Raw genomic sequence first — 20,836 nt, forward strand, 5'->3', positions numbered from 1 at the left:
ACCTTGATCTACTTCGGGATACCAAAAAAATACGTTAATATGGTAAAACTGTGCAACAACAAAACAAAATGTAAAGTAAAATTTCTGGGAGAATTGTCATCAGCCTTTGAAGTAAACTCGGGTCTACGGCAAGGAGATGCCTTATCCCCAACCCTATTCAATCTAGGGCTTGAAAAGGTGATACGAGATCTAAGTCATAGTCATCAAGTGGAGGTGGTAAATAAAGAAATAATATTGGCTTATGCAGATGATATTGTCATTTTAGGAAATTCCAGACAAGATGTCACTCAGACAATGTCTAACCTTTTGACAGCCAGTAGGAGGATGGGACTTTGTGTTAATGAGGAAAAAACAAAATTTATGGTGCTTTCCAGAAGAGGAGGAGTTCAGCCTAATCTACAAGTAGATAATCTTACGTTTGAAAGAGTGGAAAGCTTTAAGTATCTGGGTGTGAACATAAACAGTAAAAATGACATGCATCAGGAAATAGTTGAACGTTTAGCAAGTGGAAACCGATGTTACCATAGCATCCAAAAGTTACTGAAATCTAAACTGCTGTCGAGACGGTCGAAAACAATACTTTACGTTAGCTATTTGAGACCAATAGTCACCTACGCGTGTGAGACTTGGTCTACAACGAAAGGTGATAACAACAAATTAGCGATATTTGAAAGAAAGGTTTTGAGAAAAATATTCGGCCCTGTGTACAATCTTGATCTAGGAGCCTTCGAAAGACGGAAAAACGATAACTTATACCAATTATACGGAAAACCAAATATACTAACATATATAAGAACCAAGAGAATGGAGTGGTATGGACACATTTGGAGAGCTGAAGGTGACATATTAAAAAAGGTCACAACTACAACGATAGAGAAAAAACGACCACTGGGTAGACCACGAACGAGATGGAAGGATGCGGTGGAGAGGGACATTCAATTGGTGGATGTGAATGCGTCTGTTGAATTAGCATTCAATAGGGAAAGGTGGAGAGGCTTACTTGTGGCAGCTCAGGTCCTTCAAGGACCGTTAAGCTGAAGAAGAAGAAGAAGAAGAGATATTTTGTTTGGCAGTCGATGTGATACTGTTGTTACTAAATATTAATATTATATTTAATTATTTTCATTCTTACATTGTTTAGCACTGGGTCTTGCACACTTCGAAAATTTGATTGAATTTGAATTCTGCTTACCTGAAACACACAAATTAATGAAATTAATGAAATTACAAACAACAATTATAATTCAGACACGTCGATTCTCATTAAATTATCATAAATGTGATCACAAATGAACAAAATAAATAAATTGATAATATTTGAATATTTAATAACCACCCTTCGGTTTTGTTAACTAAAACGGCTTTACATGTTATTATCTTCACATTTTCCTACTGTTACTTGCATGATTTCAACTTTTTTTTAAGTATTATGCCGTAGAAGGAAAGAGTAAACACGTACTATATTATTATCACTTTAGGTAATAATTTATAATTAGTTTAACCTTGATTTTCCGTTCAAAATGTATATTACCAACTAAGTAACATAATATTAGCATTTTCTCCATTACCTATTTCACTGTGTTTTTTTAATTAAAATTGCTATACATTAGCATAATGCACGTGTTTGTTCACAGCATGCTTTGCTGTTTTGTTACAAGCATCCTTTCCGACCATGAATTGTTAAGTAAAACATGTATATTATATGGTATACGTAGCAAAGCTCACAAATCACGGGACGAAATCCTCGTAGAAAGCGACCGTAAAAGGATCATAAATAATGAGATGTACAATCTCATAAGAATAAATTCGCTTAGTTCGGCGACTGTCTAAATTTGCAGCGTACTAACTCGCATAAGTTTTTCATTATGTACTTATATAAACCACACCTGTGATTGTTACGCGATGATTATTTAAATTCGCCAGTAACGAAACAAACTTACTTGTAATGACTTTCGTTCCAAACTATTTCTTTTGATTACCATATTAGGGCACAGAACAGTTCAGCACAAATGCGTTTTTTAATAATTAATACACTTGGCAATTAAATCTTGGGTCTTTTTTTTAAATATATAATATAGCGTTGGCTTATGGGTATATTATACTTTAAGAGGGAAAATATCACATGAGTCACAATTGGTAATACAGTTAAAAAGTCCAAAAAAAGAACCATTGGATCGAAATATTTGCCATTTTCTCAAAGAGCAAAATATAAAATAATATCTCAAAATTTCGAGCTATATATTGAAAATATTTTTGTTTTCTATAAATATCTCTGTACGATTGTTTCAATATTTTAAGAACATAGTATAAATACGTTTTTGTTCTTTAAAGGGCTCTTACTTTTTTTTGCATACGGCTAATCTTCCAACTGTAGAGTCGAAAAAATTATGTCAACATGGTACAGTACGGTACTTACTTTTATCGGAAGGATCTCAAACGTCGGATACAGACATTTTAAATCTGAACATGATTGATATTGTGAATAATTGGAATGTAAATTTCTATAAGTTCTATATAGTGATATGTAAATCAATTCCTACTATTGGGCTGCATCTGGCAGTTTCCATTTGTACGAAACTATCTGAATCGGCTCAATTATTTATGCATTCATCTAGGTTTCAGCACCTAGTAAACCTGTATTATTATATTGATTGTAGATTCAATATCACACGGAGAAGTATGCAACGTCAAAATGTATGATAATAATATGCCTTCTTCTTTTTTCTAAAGGATATGCCTTGTCGTAGCAAATAAAGACTGCCAGTTCTTTTTCTTCAATGACACCGTCTTCGCCAGGGAACATCTGCTGTACCCGCAGTCTGTCGTATCATTTTTCCTACTACTGTAGGCACTGCTGCCTTCCACTAGGATGCTTAATCTCTATGATATGGAAAGCTTTTTTACTAGAATTGCTCATTTAGAGCTTTCCGCTTATAGGAGCTTTGGGTCCTCGGAGTTGCTAAGCTCGTGGCTCCCTGTGGGATATATGTACACATATAAGAAACGGGAATTCCACATTACACGAATAATAATACTGCGCAATGCAAGTTTGAGCTCTTTATAATTTTTATTATAAATGTGATGACTGATATGTTATGCATTACTTTACTTGTAATAAATGCATAGATAATATTCTCAAAAAACATAGAAATGTTAATTCTGTTTATAAAAAACACCTAAAAAGAATGCGTCAACACGTTTCAGCAAATGAAAAAAAATACAACGCCGTGTCATTAAATTACAATTTCAAGCGTTAAAAGTTTGTCCTTCTAGAATATTATTTTGTAATTTAATATTATAGAAGTCCAGATAACATACTGCATAGTTTTATTTCTGAGAAATTGTCGTTGATTTAATACAGAAATGTGCAAACCCTCTTTGCAGTTGAATAGAAGAGACGCAACTATCTATTTTATTAAAAACTAACCTTTTCAGTGTTATCACTGATGTTGCTGCTATTCAACTAAAATATACCCATAAACAAATTACTAAGATAAGATTAATAAGAAAAAACAGCAATATAAATAAAAGCAGTCATACAAATGGATATATTTATAGAACTACATTAATTTTTCTTAAAATAATTATGACCTTGTAGGGTTTAAAGTATTTGAAATAATGAACACAAAGTTGTCTCGATCACTAATATTAATTTTTTGTTTTCTAGTTGGTAATTTTAGTTGTAATAAAATGACAAAAAACTAAAAAAATATAGTATTATGTTGCAGAACAATGAACAAATACAATCGAGTAATTTAGTTTTGCACTGTTTTTCTCTTGGTTCGATCAACAGTTAACAAGATTATTGACAAATAAGACCTTTATACTTAATGTTTTATAACATAAAAATAAAAATAATATTTTCGCATACCTTATTTCTTGTTTGTATAATGCACACTAGTGCATTAATAATATGTTCACACTTTGGTCGGCACCGTTTCTTTATTTACTCCGAGTCCCTTCGGCCTTAGTGGCAAACGTTCATAACAGCCACCTACTCATTTTTGTATGCCTACTGTTTTACCAGACTTAAGAGTGTCTGTCTTCGCAATTAGGTACACGTTTTGCCCTTTCTTTGGTTTAAAAATAGTCACACGGTCTGACCCTATTATCTGCATATCGTCCTAATACATGCACCATACGGTTTATCTTATCTACTAACTTGACTGTCTATATCCAACCATCGGTATCTTAGTCAGCAATGTGAATTTGTTATTTCTTTTATTGCAAGGACAATTTTAGTAACTTCCAAGTATTTTTGATTTGCATTTGAAAAACTAAGTATCAAGAATTTTCAATTCCCCATTTCGTACATTTTTAAATACTGAAATAATTGACACACATACCAATTTTTCATTCACTAGGCTGTATAGTTGATGAACAACTCGACTTAATTTTACTAAATTATTGATTGTCGTTAACAAACATTTGCCATAACACTGTATTGAATATATTAGCAAAGGTTATTGTAACCCATTAGCCGATGTTATAACAAGTTTTACGTACATCGGAATTGTATATTCGTACGTTATGACACATTTGACAGCAAAACATAATATATTATGTTGACATAAAAAAAAGGCTACACAAAAGTAAAGTGGGCGAAGAGAGAAACATTAAAATACTATTATTTTTATTGTTATGGTCGAACGACGTTTAAATAGCATTATAATGTACATCGTCGAAATGTGTATTGATGGGCATAAATACAGTTGAAACGTATAATGAGTTAGCCAAAGTGGTGGCATGCGTGGATTTGTCCAATTCGATGGTCACCTGACAAATTACTATTTTTGTAATATGATATCTCGTGCACGGACCCAGAGGGTGGGATTATTTTTGATTTTAACTTTGATCTACTGTCAATTTTTGTTTGTCGACAAATTAATATAGGCAACCGACGTGCGTACACGAAATGTGTAATAAGTACTGTATTATTGGTGGTGGTCGCGGAGTCGGTGGTAGCTATGTTGGATGGTGATTGTAATGGTTAAAAGATCACACATAACCCTATATAAGTAGATCAAAGATGCTTTTATCGGATTACTACTCCCCCTCACTAACGTGGTATCTTATGTATTATTTTTTTTCCATACAACGATAAAATAAAAAGACATTGAACACACTGCACGATAACCGGAAATAACATCGCCACTAAAGCTCGTGGATTATCTTCGAGTGATGTTCATGATTTATGTCTGTTATAATATTCTACATTATCGTATCAATGGCGTAGGAATATGTTATTCGAAGCGGGACAAGTGTAAAAAAGCGACAAATCCAGGTGGGTAATTCAAAGATGTAAAGGTGTTCAATAAAGTAATGTGCGATGAGACCATGATATTTCAAGAACCAAAAATGCTTACAAAAATATGAAAATTATAAGTCATCGATTTAATGATTAAATATTCAATAAGTATAATGAAAGCTTTAAAAATAAAAAAAATTAAATGTTATGTAAAAATTAAATATTGTAAAATAAATTTAGGTTTATACTAGGAAGGTTAGGCTAGCAATGGAGCTTCTATTTTGTAAGGCAACGAAGTGTAAAATATAAGGGAAACCCAATAAGTGTTATGTACTTTAAAAAAAATAAGATCTTGTGACTTTTGTAGATCTGAGAAAAAAGAATAAGAATGTGTAATAAAATAATAGAGGCAACGTATGTAAGCACAGACACGCGTGTGGTAAGGAAAAAGAATTTCCAATGGGAATATAACCATTCATTAAGGGTCAGTATTTTGCCCATATTTGTTTTCCTTAGTGGTGGATTACCTTAATAGAGACACACAGGGCGATGCACATTGATGTCTTCTGTTTGCAATGGTTTTAGACAGTAGACAAGTGTTGGAGATATATTAGAGCAATCGATGTACTCGAAAAACAACGGTTAAGTATAAGATAGTGTAAAATAAAATATTTGAGTTCAATGTATTTATAATGAGGCAGCGTTAGAAAGAAGTAAGGACTCTGTTTTACTCGAACAGCAAATGATAATAGGAGTAGAGAAATGTAAATATTTGGGATCAGTTTTGTAAGATAATAAAGATATCGTCTAACTTAAGTTAGACGAAATTAAATTCAGTAAAAAATGAAAAGAAATTTGGAAGTAGTTCAAAAGCAGAAAAAATAAGAGATATTTAATTGAGATGATTTGGACATTTGGAAATGGGGTATAAATGAAATAGCGAAATGAGCAAATATAACTATATTAAATATTATTAGAGATAATTTAACATTTATTTAGAAGAGCTTTTTTTTGTTGAATTAGTGAACAGTTTTCATAAAATAAATATTTTCAACAATTCAATTGAATGTTTCTTGGTTTTATGATGAATTGCGCTGTTCGTATGTTAAGGTTTATTTGTAGCAAAAAGCTTATAGACAAAATGATGGTTCTAAGATTTGATAGGAATAAGAGCTGTGATAAATGCACAAAACATGTTTTTAGGTTATACGGGCCACGAAAGGATAAACATGAATGTGTATAGCTAAATTTGATTGTAGCAACAAATTAATTTAAAACACTGCTCGTGAATAACGACTAGATTGTCTCAAAGACAGGTTGATGTTCAAAATATATATATATATTATACAATATTGATCGGATGGCTTAAGCTCGAGCTAAAAGAAACGTGTGTTGAATAAAGAATTTAACACTGGTCTCTAAGCCGCTGGCGGAAATCGTATTGTTCGCTTAAACATAAAAACGAACCGGTATATCATTTTGATTTAACCAAAGTTAACTAACGTTTGTAGTTTCCCTATTTATATAGCTCCTATATGTTGATAATTTATCTTCTTCTTGAGTTTAATAGCACAATAAGTGTTAAAAATAGAATATTCCCATATGTCGTGACTGGACGCCAGTAGTTTATTCATTCTTCATAGATCGAATTTGTATTTTTTTTTTTAAGAAAGTATAAGATTCATCTGATAAAATCAAAATTTCATGTTTATTTATTTATTTATTTATACAACGGATAGAGCCTATGTCGCAGAACAAACAAAAAAGAAACTATTCAATTTTTACAAAGGCTTTTTTAGGAAGAGATAAAATCATGTCCGACATCTTGAAAATGATCGAAAAACGGACAGTGCTTATAGATGTAGGGAAATTCTCATTTTTCGTGTATTCCGGCTAAACTGTTCACTAGGCAAACGCGAAAAATAGCGTAGGTGTAATGTTCATTTAATAAATGAACAGTGTAACCACATGAATCACAGAAAAATTAAAAAAAAGCAAAAATCTGAGTTTGATAAAAAAAAACAAACTTTAAGGTTACCTTCTGTTTATTCTATACCTACGTTAGCGTAGAATAATTTCCTTTATTATTCTATTGGCGCTTTCTTCTGTTGTGTTTTCTCGTTTTCATCACAGATAAAACACGTTATTAAAAAGCACCCATGTATGCATTTGGGGTTTTTTATTCCGTCCGTCACGTCAACTGTTGTTGCTGGAGATTCCGATCAGACGTTACCGCGACAGAGCGTTGTTGAGCGAACGTGAGAAACGGTGCCGGCGATGCCGATGGGCGAGCGGGTCACAAGAAGCGGCGCAGGTGTTTTATCTCGCGAGTGTCATTTGCGCCTAAGGTATGGGCGGTAGCGGTGAGAGACGTGACGCGCGACGTCGGTGACAAATCGTTAGCACGCCAAAGTGCAGTTGGTCGTGTCGCCCGCGCTGTGATGGCCGAAAGAGAATTTTAAATAGAATAGAAATCATGTTTGAACATAGAGAAAATAAAAACTATGGTCTTCGCGAACGGACGGAATTTGAATTTATTTGAAATTCCAATTCCGTCCGTTCTCTTTGCCGAGTACAACAACGCCGTGTCCGGGTCAGGTCAAGTCTGTATAAGTGTTTTCCTCGTTTGTGAACTTGTTTCGGTTGGATAGAATTAACATTAGCCGTCAGTGAAACGACCAGCGAAAGGGCTGGAAATTCTCTCAGTAGTTTGGAAATATTTAAATAGAGAAAATATATCATTATTAATGTCTGTTTAATATTGTTAATAAGGCTGAGAAACGAGTCATATTAGCATTATTAAGAGGGATTTCATTAAATTTATTTGCTTTAGCTTATATTCAATATATTATGCACTTTGCGTGTACTAATATTTTGTACTAAATTATTTTTAGTCGCGCCAAAATGGTTAAGTTATATGACTACGCCAAAACTGTCTAGACAGCTTTAAATGTTTTAAATTTTAAAAAACACATCTTTGTAAAATCAATACCTTCGCCGCATTGCGACGAACTTTAAATATTTAGACAAATTACTATTGTAAATATAAACTATAAGACTCTAAAGTTAAGTATTCGTCGTAACGGTCGCTATAAACTATAATTATTATGATCACCCATAGAAAGCGTTTGGTACAACTCGATAAAAGTTCTATACATACATGGAAACGTTGCTCGTTATAGTGGACGAATTTAATTTCGTTATCGGGGTTTCTCGAATAAAGTGTCAAGTGGTAAAATAAACGCGTTAGTTCGCGTTCTGTTGTACTCTACCGTAAACGCCATTGTTCTCGCCGTCTTTATGTACTTTTGGCCACTTGAAAGCAGAATTATGATCAAGCCCTACAAACTTAGTTCTTGAACCGTGACCAAACGGCACAGTCAGTCATTCAAAAGAGTACCACGAATGAAATAATGTAACCTTGACTTAGTAAAACCATTTCTTGAAACAATGACAAACTTCTGAAATACATTTTTAAGAAATGACACATACCACGTTTCCCAGTAGAACCGATTCTACGATGCTCGTTTTTAATAAGCAAATTACTTGTCGTGAGTTCAGATTTGATAAGGCAGTTCCGTACACACCGTTCAGGTTATATGCGACATAATCCTCTAAATCAGCTTATTTGTCTCGGCATTTAGTTTCAATGCGTGTATTTCTAAGAAATGCCGACAGCATATTGAAATAAACCAAAGCGCGGTATATATACATTTATTTTATATACACAGAAACCTGTAAGGAAGTAATGCGATTTGCTCGTACGCAAAAAAAAGCAGTCGTTTCCGAACTCATGTATACGTGCTTTTATCGTTGACTTCTAGGAACCGCATTTGGAACATTTAAATTGAAAAATTTGCATAGAAGGTGGACCCAGCTGTGCAAAAAAACCTCGGTTGCTCCATGGCTGGATTTTTATATTTTATTACATTTTTTTTTACCGTGTAATAATCACAATATAATATTTCGAGGACTGCTAATGAGGTTTAATTAATATCTCCTAAATGAGCCGGACGTTTTTATAACACTTTTATTCACATGCTGCCATCCAACGAGTTTTCTCTCTACCCAATTAATTGCCCAAAATAAAAAATAATATACTTGGCGTCGTCTTAATTTATATTTTTATTCAAAAACATTGTGTACTCGGTAGCGTCATGGGAGGGGAGGTGGCAGGGTGGGCATTAGTCTTCCCTTGTCGACAGCGGGTCAGTGTCCGGCCTAATATAAACCACCTTCGGGCTAGTAATGGGCCTCCGACATAATTAGCTTCGTGCTAGAAACTGATTAACATAACTGATTTTAATTGTACCATTATGTTTTTTTTTGTGCAATTGGAGTAAACGATAGTCTGCTTCTCGTATTTAATATTACAAAAACCTAATTATTCTACGAGAGCAAAAAAGATGTACTCGGACGAGTCCAGCTTTTGTTCAAGTATGCTTGTTTCTACTAAAACGAGTAAACGTTTCTATCAAAACGAGGCAATTAGACAGACCGAAAAAGAGCTAATTAAGAGATAATTGGAATGACTTACATTATTCGTGTAAAATACTTTAATATAAAAATACATTATTATTAAACCGTATTAAATGTATATAAAATATAATATGTAATACATATTTCATTTCAAAGAGTTTGTTTCATTTTAAATATAATTAATCTAAATTATAAAGATATATTATCATGCATAATTTATCTTTACATTAAATTTTATCATCTATACTTTTTTCATCGAAGTACTAAGTTTAATTAGATAATACATAATTACTTTTTTTTTACGTTGACATGATATTTTCACTATACTATTATAATTTCTTGGAAGATTTAATAAATATACACCGAAAACGACCACGACAAAGAAGAAGATAAATGTTTTGGTATGAAACGGGTGTTCTAAGCACTTACATATTTACATATTGTGACATCGGGGCGACTATAGTTTTTCTGCGAAAACTACTCATTGTTATATTCTTCAATGTAATTTTTACGTTCCCATAAAGTATACACTTGCGTACTTTGTGTAATTTTATATTCATGAGATGTTTGCTGGAATGGCAATTTTCTTAGCGAACGTGCAAATAAAATGGAAATAAATTATTCCTTATTTTTACTTATTGTGTAGCTACTGTCTAACATATTAAAACGATTTAAAAATCTTAGTACATTCAATAAAAGCCAAGATCGAAAAAAACGTAAACCTGATTGATCGAGTTGATAAGTTGACTAAGTTATTGATTTTGCATTAAACCTGTTATTAACACAATAATACATTTGTTGACTCAACAATAAATTGTTGAACGTTAAATTGTTGATGGATATTCGATTTCGCACTAGTTGATTGCAGTTGTATAGTTTATGACAGAATCAGTTTAATGCTGCATGTAGAATCTCGTTCGAAATTATTACCCAAGGGATTTTTGGCATTGTCACATTTATCTATAACCGACATGTACCTTTTACACGGAGTCTATTATCACAATTCGTTTGACTTGAGCCTAAACAAACGAGTGTTACATTGTACCTACGGATTTTGTAAAAATTAAAAGAACAACTTGAATATTTCTCAAATGATAAACGTCCAAGGTGTTTTATACAATAATACACTGTTTGTATTATTGAACATATAAATAAACGATCGGTCGAAGCGAAATCCTGTGTTATAGACCGTGTCGAATAAAACACATAAGCCTACTATTTCGTCACTAGCGATGTCTCCCTCTTTCCTCGATTCGTCCAGTCGCGTTTTTATTACTTTTCTTCAATGTACTATGCACGTGTATAGTCTTTTTCAGTGACCTACCAACAACATAACGAGCCGATAAAGGTGTGGGCTTACCTTAACTACCGTTGTGGAAAAAATTCGAGTTAAGTCTTGCGGTGAGTTCATGGCGTTTATATTGATACACCGCCCGCGACTCCACTTGTGGTATAATTTTTTGCTGATTCATTTATCAATAGCTGTTGATGACTGCCTCGCACAAAACTACCGACCGCAGAGCGCTGGCTAAGTACTTTTGGATAACTTCAAAGGCACGAATAGCGTGACCAAGCATTAGGGGTGATCGCAAGAGTCTCGAGTATAGACACGGCATACCCGTATTCGTCATTTTTTCTTAATAAAAACGAGTCGAAGAAATAAAACAATATAGTTTGATAGAGATGTTATTCCCCGTCAATGCTTTTAAGGATGTTTTTTTATTTATTATATTATATTAAAAAATTTAATTTTGTCATCTGAGCAAAAACAGGTTATTTCGATGGAAAACAATACAGTGGTGGAAAATTAAATTTTCTTTGTCAAATTTGCAATGAAAAATTATAATATTCGGCTAATTACGATCTGGGGGATTTTGTTCTACACAAACCCGTCGACTTACTCATTAGCTAATTATTCCATATGAACTTTTGATTTAATTTTCATAAACACATATGACCCAAAACTTTTCGAATGCGCTGACTGCTAAGGATTAAAAAGTACCAACAGCTTGTTTGAAATCGGAACGCCTCGGAATTGGGTCAGCGCATTTGCAAAGGTATATAACTCGATAGATATCATAAATAACTTTTATGCGTTCATTTCTACATGTGCACTTTTGCATTGACTAATTTATCGGATTATTATTGAAACTAAATGACATGTTCTTCGCAAAATAGCGAATCTATGGCACACTGATCAAACATTTAATAGTCACCTCCCCATAAGCACAATCTTCCATCGGGAAGTTTTCGTTAAGTTCCTGAGCTGACAACTGAAAGTATGATGTAAAGAGGTAGTGTTACTGTATTCTATGAGAGTCTTTTAAAATAGGAATCCATTCAGTAAAATAGTTACCCACATTAACCTTACACTGCATGCGGATTTTGGCATTTTTCTTATCCATTTTTTCTAAGTGTTTTATGTTAAAAATATGTTTAGCACATAGATACATATAAATATATATATATATATTTTATATCAGATTGTTACAAATTAAGAATTGTCTGTTAGGAAAAACCCACTAGTTTTTCAATGAACTCTTTGTAAACAATATTGCAACTAAATTAAAATTATACAACAAAATATACAACGCGTATGACATTATATCACTTTATATATTTATAATTTATTTATTCGTTTTTTATTGCTAAAAAAAAAAACTAAAGCCGTTAATACGTTTTCCACGCGGACATAAGAAGATAAAGTATAGCCAATGTAATTTTTACGCAGTGCGCTTAAAAGATGATCACATAGATATATTTATCGAATGAGAAGTTGGAGACGTGTAGTTTCAGTTTTGTATAGGATCTTGCAAAAAATAGTAAACGTCACTTTTGTATTTAATTAAAGTTATAACTATTTCCATGGATGTTTTTATCGACTACCTGAAAAATTCATAAAAATAATTTTAAACACAAGTGAAATGTTTATTTTAAAAAAAATTATTGTCAAATTAACTTTCTTCTTTTATAGTTAATACCTTCTCTGTCGAAGCAAAAATGCATATAAATTAAAACATTGTACGCGTTTATAAAAATAAGTAAAATAAATCATTGTTCGTGTTATTAAGATTATTTTGGAATCATATAATTAGGAAATAAAAGTTGCACACTCAGTTTTATTAAAATAATAAATGCACATAAAACTATATATATATATATCTATAGTTTCAAAGAACAACTTTTTTTTTTTAATTACCAGAACAATGCGTTTTAAACCGGTTTTAGATTAGTGGAAACGGTTGCTGAAAATTAAAGTACAATTGAATTAAACTCCTTTACCTGCAAGCTTTTTATAACCGACTGACGACTAGGTATATGCTATGTAGTTCACCTGTAGCAAAAATAAATATTGAAACCCGTCAAATCCGTTTAGGACTTTTGGCCTACACACCTTAGTACGATTATCACTTTTTTCACTTTGAGTTTAATTCTTAAGGACAGAGCGGTAACCGTTAAATGAAAAATAAATTTAAATATACGTGCACCGTTACCGTTTAAACGTTAGCGCAGTAGCTTTTTTTTTCATAGTAAAATATTTATACATTGTACGTGTTGTAAATACAAATGCCCACCGCCATAATTAATGTGAAACGCAAACAATAGAATGTTGCACAATAACAAAAAACGGACTTCGAGCAGAGCTGGACGAATCAATATTTAACCTATCATTAAATATCAACCATGTTCAAGGGCACCCACAGGGAGGAACAGAGGAGGGAAAACTGCCCCTAGCTTCTCTGTAAGTTAAAAACAAATTATATTAAATATCCCAAAAACTAAGGCGCCCCCCCCTGAATTTTCACTTGTGGGCGCCCTTGACCGTGTTGGATTAAAACATTTTTTCAAATCACATATTCGCGTAGTGGTCTTGTAAACAGTTAATTAGTTGGAAATGTCATGATGATGATATTTAACTATTTATTGGAATGCAATCATTAAACAAAATATAATTTCTACGCGCTTTCTAAAAAAATTTTTATGATTCGGAAATCATTAAAACCATTATGTTGAATATTGAATGTTATAAAATGCTGAGAATTCAAAGAACTGCGTCAAAAAGAGTTATATAATGAAGAAGTTTCATTAGCTAGAATTCATCAGTGTTGTACCCATTGGTTTATCTTTCGGAAGCACATTAACAAAATTAAATAAGCCGTTTACTTAAAACATATTTCAAATGAGTTTATTATCATGCCTGGCCCTTATTTTTTCCAAGTTTGACTGTTTTGTTTGCACATTTAATGCACGTAATACGTTTCGTAAGTTGTTTGAAAGTTGATCAATTGATAAACGTTGTTCGATGTGCAGACTTCAGAGTGAAACGGGCAAAACAAATGTAATTTCATTGATCACGTCCAAACGCAGTTTAGCCACACTGGCCGTGTTAATGGGAACGGCCAAGACCGTTTCCATTCTAACCGTTTGGTTAGAATAATATTATTTATTAGTGAAAGTTTCTTATAAAGAGCTCTGATGAATTTGTTGGTTTATAATATAAATTACTAGTATTAATAGCGTTCGTTAGACGAGCTAGAGTGTACTTTATTAAACCTACCAAGTAGTTAGACATTCGCGGTTGCCCACAGTTAAATTAAAGTCAAAAGGTCCTGTAGAAACACCGGCAAGTATCAAATACTTAAAGTATACATTATGTGTATGTTAAACAAAACGATCACGAAAATGGCACAACCGCAGGCGATAGTATTTTATAAAGTATAAAAAGCCTCGTGTAAGTAATAATAGTAATATTATGTAATAATGTGTGGTAACGCAAGTCGGTGTCACATTCCGTTGTATTGGAAAAAAAAATTGTTGGCAGTTTTCAAGCTTTGTACTTTTTCTTTGTCGCGAACAACTTTACACTGTATTGTAATTTACTACGCAGTTGCTATCTATTGTTTCGGTGCGAGACATAAGGTAGAATACATAATGTACTTAATGTACTTTAAGTTGCATTAATCTCGTTAATTTATTCTTCAACTTTAACACTACATGTATAAAGGGTACTTTTTCTCGGTATTAAGAGCAATCCTATTTTAGTAAAAGAGTCCAAAGCCTTTAGATGAACTCCATAATTGATGTGTGATATACTTAATATACATTAATTTCACATTTGTCACTTTCACAGCTCTCGAACATCAGAAATGGTGACACACGGCAACTTTTCAAGGTTCACCATAAACAACACTATACTGTTATGACATTACCTGGGAAATTTTTTTTTAAACAAAACTAGGTTACTCCGAGATACTAACGATTCACCGACAGTAATACACGTGGGAACTTCAGCAACAGGTAATATTGCTGATATAATATTGCATATATAATACAATACACATTGTGATCACATTGTACATCACTTCATAGTACAGAAGATTAAAACACTTATTGTATTCATACAACGGTGCCTATTGAAATCACAGCGAGTATTGTAAACAATGTATTATTAAAACCATCATAATATTATCAACTTAAATTTGCTGTCAATTTATACCACAACACTCTTCATGCAAATTGTATACGCTTATGAACTATACCTATGAGACCGGTAATCATTTTACAGATTTCAGACGATTCTAGAGTAAAACAAATGTGGAATTATTAAAAAATAACATTACTTTTGTATGTTTACTTTTATTATGAATATAGAATATAAGAATAATGAGTTTTTATATTAGTAGTAAATAGCAGTGATTAGTTTTTATTCAAAATGTATTTCATTTTGATAAGAAATCTGATATTTTATCATTAAAAACAAAATTATAAAACGGCACTCCGAGTTTAATACACAACAGTCTTCAAACATTCAGTCTTTCATGATTTTAACCCGTCGTTAGTGCTACTATGACACTTTATATGGTCAAATGAGTTGTTTAATAATAACGTACAAAAAAACTAGACTATATAAATAATCCACCCCCGTTATTATTGTCCAAGGTGAACAAGCCAAGTGAATGCCTGATTAAAAGATACTATACTTACTTGGAAATGATGCAGGTATAGAACTAAAAACAAATAATATAGAAAATTGCTTTCCAAGATAGATTAAGATTTTTTTAATTTTATTTTTTACAAATGATAAGTTTGTAGTTTTTGTTAGTTTGATTTGTTTACAGGAGTGTTGAATGTTAAAAATAATATTTCTCTAGTTTTTTTAGTCACTTTATTTTTTTGACCCATGATATAATTAACCGCTGAACCAATGTCTGTATATAGCAAGTCTATAGATCAGAAATCTTACCTAAAAGTTACTTTTAGGTAACCCTGATTGTATGTACCCTAATACTAATAATGCAATTTTAAGCACATTATTTTTGTACGATGGTTTAACATTATTAGCTGGATATGATGATTAATACTGGTATATTTTTAAAAAATACTATTTTAATGGAAACTACAATAACTGAATATAAGAATTATTTTATAATAACTCTACACAAACCGTCGAATACAAGCTATAGTAAGCCATTATAATCTACACATTTTGAAACTATAAGTACAAATACGAGTAAACTACCTATAGGGAATAACCAGTTTATCAAATACTTGTACTTTTTTTTACAATTTTCAGTTGTTATAGTTTTTAATTGGATCGTTGGTATTAAACCTAACTATCTAAGTAAGAAAACTAAGCATAAACGTGAAATTTGTCTTATCATTTTCACAAAGCCTATTTTTAAAGTTACAAAAGCGTTTTCCTGTACAATAGTTATTATAAACGACTAGCGAAAGCGTAGAACACGGAGCACACATTTTTTAGCATTCATATCTAGAATGACTAACTCAAACTGTTGAAAGGTGCCATCGACAATGTGATTTTCTATACGGTTAATTACTTGCACTACACATAACACACTACACGGTATTATAAACGTTAAGCCAGTTAATTTAGTCATCTGACTAAATTTATACTTTTATTAATTTTGTCGCCGTGTAGTTCTTTTCTCATTGACAAACAAACGACATAGTTACTTTCTACCAACTCCAAACGTACTCGAATTCCAATATTATTGTGGCACGAGTAAGTGTTCTCGGTGTTTACAATACACTCGGTCGACCACTTAGGAGGCTTTTAGTAATTAATTATTTTAATACACTCCATTTGCATGTATGCGATAATAATATTTATGTTGTCGAACCCGGTTCACGCGTACGCCGCGTCGTCGGGATTACTTAACTCTAATCACAATGTCGTTCGTTTTCAAAATGATGCATGCTATTGGTAAAGAACAGGCAGACGACGGCATAAAAGATGCATTACAATAGATTGGAATGGAGCAGATTTTTTTTTCGCTGTTTTTCTGTAGACCACGGTACAGACTACCCTCGTACACAACAATATATTTATTATATTTATAAACAATACATGTACTACAATACACTCTTTGTCCGGTCACGTCGTACACTGCTTAGCCGTCCTGCTCATACACCTACTCGGAATCTGGTACACGCACCGCCGTTGCACAGTGCACTTCAGCCGGTGTGTGCGCGTTAAGGGTGATTTATTTTCGCATGGCAAGAAGAACAAGAGACGCGTGGGCGGAAGTCGAGTTGAGGGAATTTCTGGGGTCGCAGCCTTCGGTGTGGGTAAAGGAGGTGATCACGTTCCTTGTCCAGAGCAAAAACCGAAAGACACACATATGTATATATATATATATATATATATATATATATATTAATAGGTAACGGGGTGGTTCACGGGAACGTGGAAACATTTTTTATTTATTCATTTTTTTTTTATTCCCCCACGTATAATATATTGTCGTGATTGGGTACGTGCCGTTATGGGACACGACCGTTCTTGTATCGTCAGTAAAAAAAAAATATATATATACATTACATTACCGTAAACGTTTAAGCAGCGCTACGGATAGGGACATTATACGGTCCCCGTCCCGACACGATTAACATCAAGTTATTCCAGACTATGCACATAAATTAAGAAACCCTGACAGTTAAAATCATTTTGCAAAAAAAAATATCTCTAAGTTTTTTTACTATATGGTTTTGATCGACGTTATCTCATCCGAAATGTAGTTGGAATGTATGAAAAAATCATAACTATAACTTAACAATATGACGTATTGTGTATTTAAATGTGTGTATCAATTAATTGATCAATTCAATCGATTAATATCAATTGGTCAAAATCAAAAAGACGACTTAGCCTTATTTTCCATTTTCAAAACTGAAAATTATTTATTTATCTTAATTTATTTTTATTTATGTATTAGAAGTAAGTTCAAGTTTTGTATTAGAATTAAAAAAAAAAACTAGTACAGTCCAAACCAAGTACAGTATAAAACAATGCAGAACTCTTGACAAGTTTTGATTTCAAAACCAACAAAATAAAAACTTTTTTCACTATTATTATGGTTTCTTAAAAATATATAATATTTAATAATTTCAAAGAAAAAAGCTAGCTAACAAAGTGGGGAAATATAAAGTTCACAATTTGTTTTATACATTTATAAGAAACTTTAGTGTACAAAAATTAAATGTCTTTATTATATTTGTAATTTTCACATTAATTGCGTTCCATGAGTATGGGACTATACAATTTATTGTTCACTTATTTAAAAGTAATTATTATTATACCTCTATTGTAGGCAGTGTTTTTGGATTTTTCTTTTTTGTAATTCCAATTTTATTATTTGAGTGCTTAAAACGCGGTTAGGTTTTGTTCTTTTATAATACTAAAAAAGTAACATATGGACTATAATTTAAATAATCTAAAAAAAAAGAGCGTTTTTCAAAATTGTTTTCGGTCCGACCGCATACAGTTAGCATAGATAAAACAAACTACGTAGAAAACTAATTAAAAGATCGTTTGTTGCGTTTTATACATAACCTAACTGTAGAAGGATCATCGGTGGATTTTTTTAATAATATATTCTACTTAACACATTTTGTTATCAAGTAAATAGTATTATATGTCTAATACTGTGTCATGACATGTCTACCAATAAAATGAATAATTAAAGAATAAGTAAATTTGTATCTAGTCTATTTGAAATATTTGTTTCTAATTTTGATTCCTTCACATATAGAAAAATAATATAACATAATAATGTTTCTACCTTTATTGAATGTCAATGCAAATGCGGGTGACAGACTCAATGCTTATACTGCTAATAGATATAAATCCTAATTTATCTTAATAATTACTATATATAGAGATTCAGTGTTAGAGGTAACGTAATCTATAATCGTAGTTTCATTTAATATTTCCGTTTGAAAAATCTATAAGAGATATTCATTTATGATTTTCAAAGACATCTTTTTGTGTTCAACAGCAATGTTTTTAATTATGTTGTCAGCAATTACAGATACCAAAAAAACAGTTCAAACCCATGGCCGTATCCAGCACTCATTTTTAAGGGTAGTTTTATTTTAAGATAAAACTAGTAAATAATATTTAGGATTTTAATTAAATAGAATCATATCAGTTTTTTAGGTATATATATATATATATATATATATATATATTTATTTATTTATATATTATACATATACATATCAATATGCTACTGTAATATATATAATTTAAGTTTGTAACATGTAACACTCTACTACCAACACAAGATCTACTTAAAGGTAGTAGATATAACATTATAACAATGTATTTTGCTTTTTCTTTAATAAAAAAAAAATATATATGTATACCGCGTAGTCGATAAATGTCAGGTGTATGAATGTATCTTTACGGGCCAATTTCTACCAGGTTATTCAGTCACTATTACGTTTTTAGGTGCAGTTTTATTCGTTGGAATCTCTACTTTACAATGGTGTATTTGGATTTTTGTTTTGACTATTTTAGCAGGTTGAAATAACAGATCTTTCCGGTAAACGATTATGGTGTTCTGTCGTCGCCGACGCTGATAATGACTATTATTATTGTGTGTATGTATATATATATATATCAATATATATATAATATTTTTATTATCGACACGACTCGTGCTTTTATTCATATACAGGGTTGAATCGATTCTATATATGAATGTAAACATTATTACCCAGTCATTATTGACGTCTTTCAATAAGGTACACCAACGAAATTAGAAAAAAACTAAAATTCATTGGCGTGTCCATAAGCCTAAGCAGGCGATAACGATAATATCACAGATTTATTATTATTTAATTCTCTTTTAGGCTTTAAAGTTAAAAAAAAACCTACATAAAAATATTTTTCTTTTTTTTACTTAATTTTCAGGAATACTTTAGAAAAAAATGGAAAAAAAGACATAAAGGAAAGGTAATATAAATATTTTTCGATGAAATTGCGGGGGGGTTTGAACCCGGACCCCCTCCCCCCGAATAAGGCCATGTTCAAACCAAGTACTGTCTAAACTAGTACAGTCTTGAACTAATTCGTTCTCAGCTATTGCATCGAAGCTAAAAAACTAGGGAAATAAGTGTAAAGTATTAATGTACTAAAACTCATAAGATAGAGTTATTTTCAGTAATTGAAACTTATGGTAATTTTTAGTTGTATCGCAAACTTTTTATTTATATTTTGTTTTTAAATTAAAGCAGGAAGATAATATGGTAGTATTAAACACATTAACACAAGGATAAAATTCGGAGGAAATTGGAATACGCTGAGTCCCTTATTGGCTATGTTTATTAATTAGGATTATAATAAACGAGATGTAAGCCTAGGCAACCTTTTAGAAGAGACATTTTCCCTGTTAACATTCGGGTAGTTGCGTTCCCCCGAGCTATTACTTAGAAAACCTAACAGGACATTTACATTTTAGATATTAATCAGCCAAAATGCTACGATCGCCACTAACATTAATATGCAGCTTTTTTTGTTTCGCTGCCCTCGATTCGTTGATTGGTAGTTGTGTAGTGTGTACTACCAATTTTTCAATTAAGAGCTTTAAAACCATGATACACCATTTGTATTTACATGAATAGGTATAGGAAACCACGGTGTTAGGGGTGGTAAACATTTAGTTACAAAAAGAAAAACAAATTTATAGACTTTCTAGTGAATTTACAGAGGATTCTAGGTTAGTACTTTTATTTTTTTTCTATTAGAAAGTATAATTTTTGTTAATAAAATTAAAAGTTAATCACAAAAGACGGATAAAAAAT

The 20,836-nt window shown here is 31.8% G+C and overlaps 1 protein-coding gene across 3 annotated transcripts in view; it reads right to left on the reverse strand.

Moving 5' to 3' along the window:
* LOC126844546 (neurexin-1a) overlaps window positions 1–20,836 on the reverse strand; it is a 181,698-nt gene that overhangs the window by 79,782 nt on the left and 81,080 nt on the right. Inside the window, exon 1 of one of the 3 annotated variants that reach the window (XM_050582825.1) lies at window positions 1,133–1,174. The exons of the other annotated variants lie outside the window; for them this stretch is intronic. The gene's annotated coding sequence lies outside the window, so the exon portion shown is untranslated. Of the gene's footprint in view, window positions 1–1,132; window positions 1,175–20,836 lie in introns of those variants that run through there. 3 annotated transcript variants of the gene reach the window in all.

Source organism: Adelges cooleyi, unplaced genomic scaffold (genome assembly GCF_023614345.1).
Source record: "Adelges cooleyi isolate 19-005CV unplaced genomic scaffold, UGA_ACOO_1.1 ACOO_flye_CR_arks_rails_tigmint_CR_PRNA_651, whole genome shotgun sequence".
In the NCBI taxonomy this organism is placed as follows: Eukaryota; Metazoa; Arthropoda; class Insecta; order Hemiptera; family Adelgidae; genus Adelges; species Adelges cooleyi.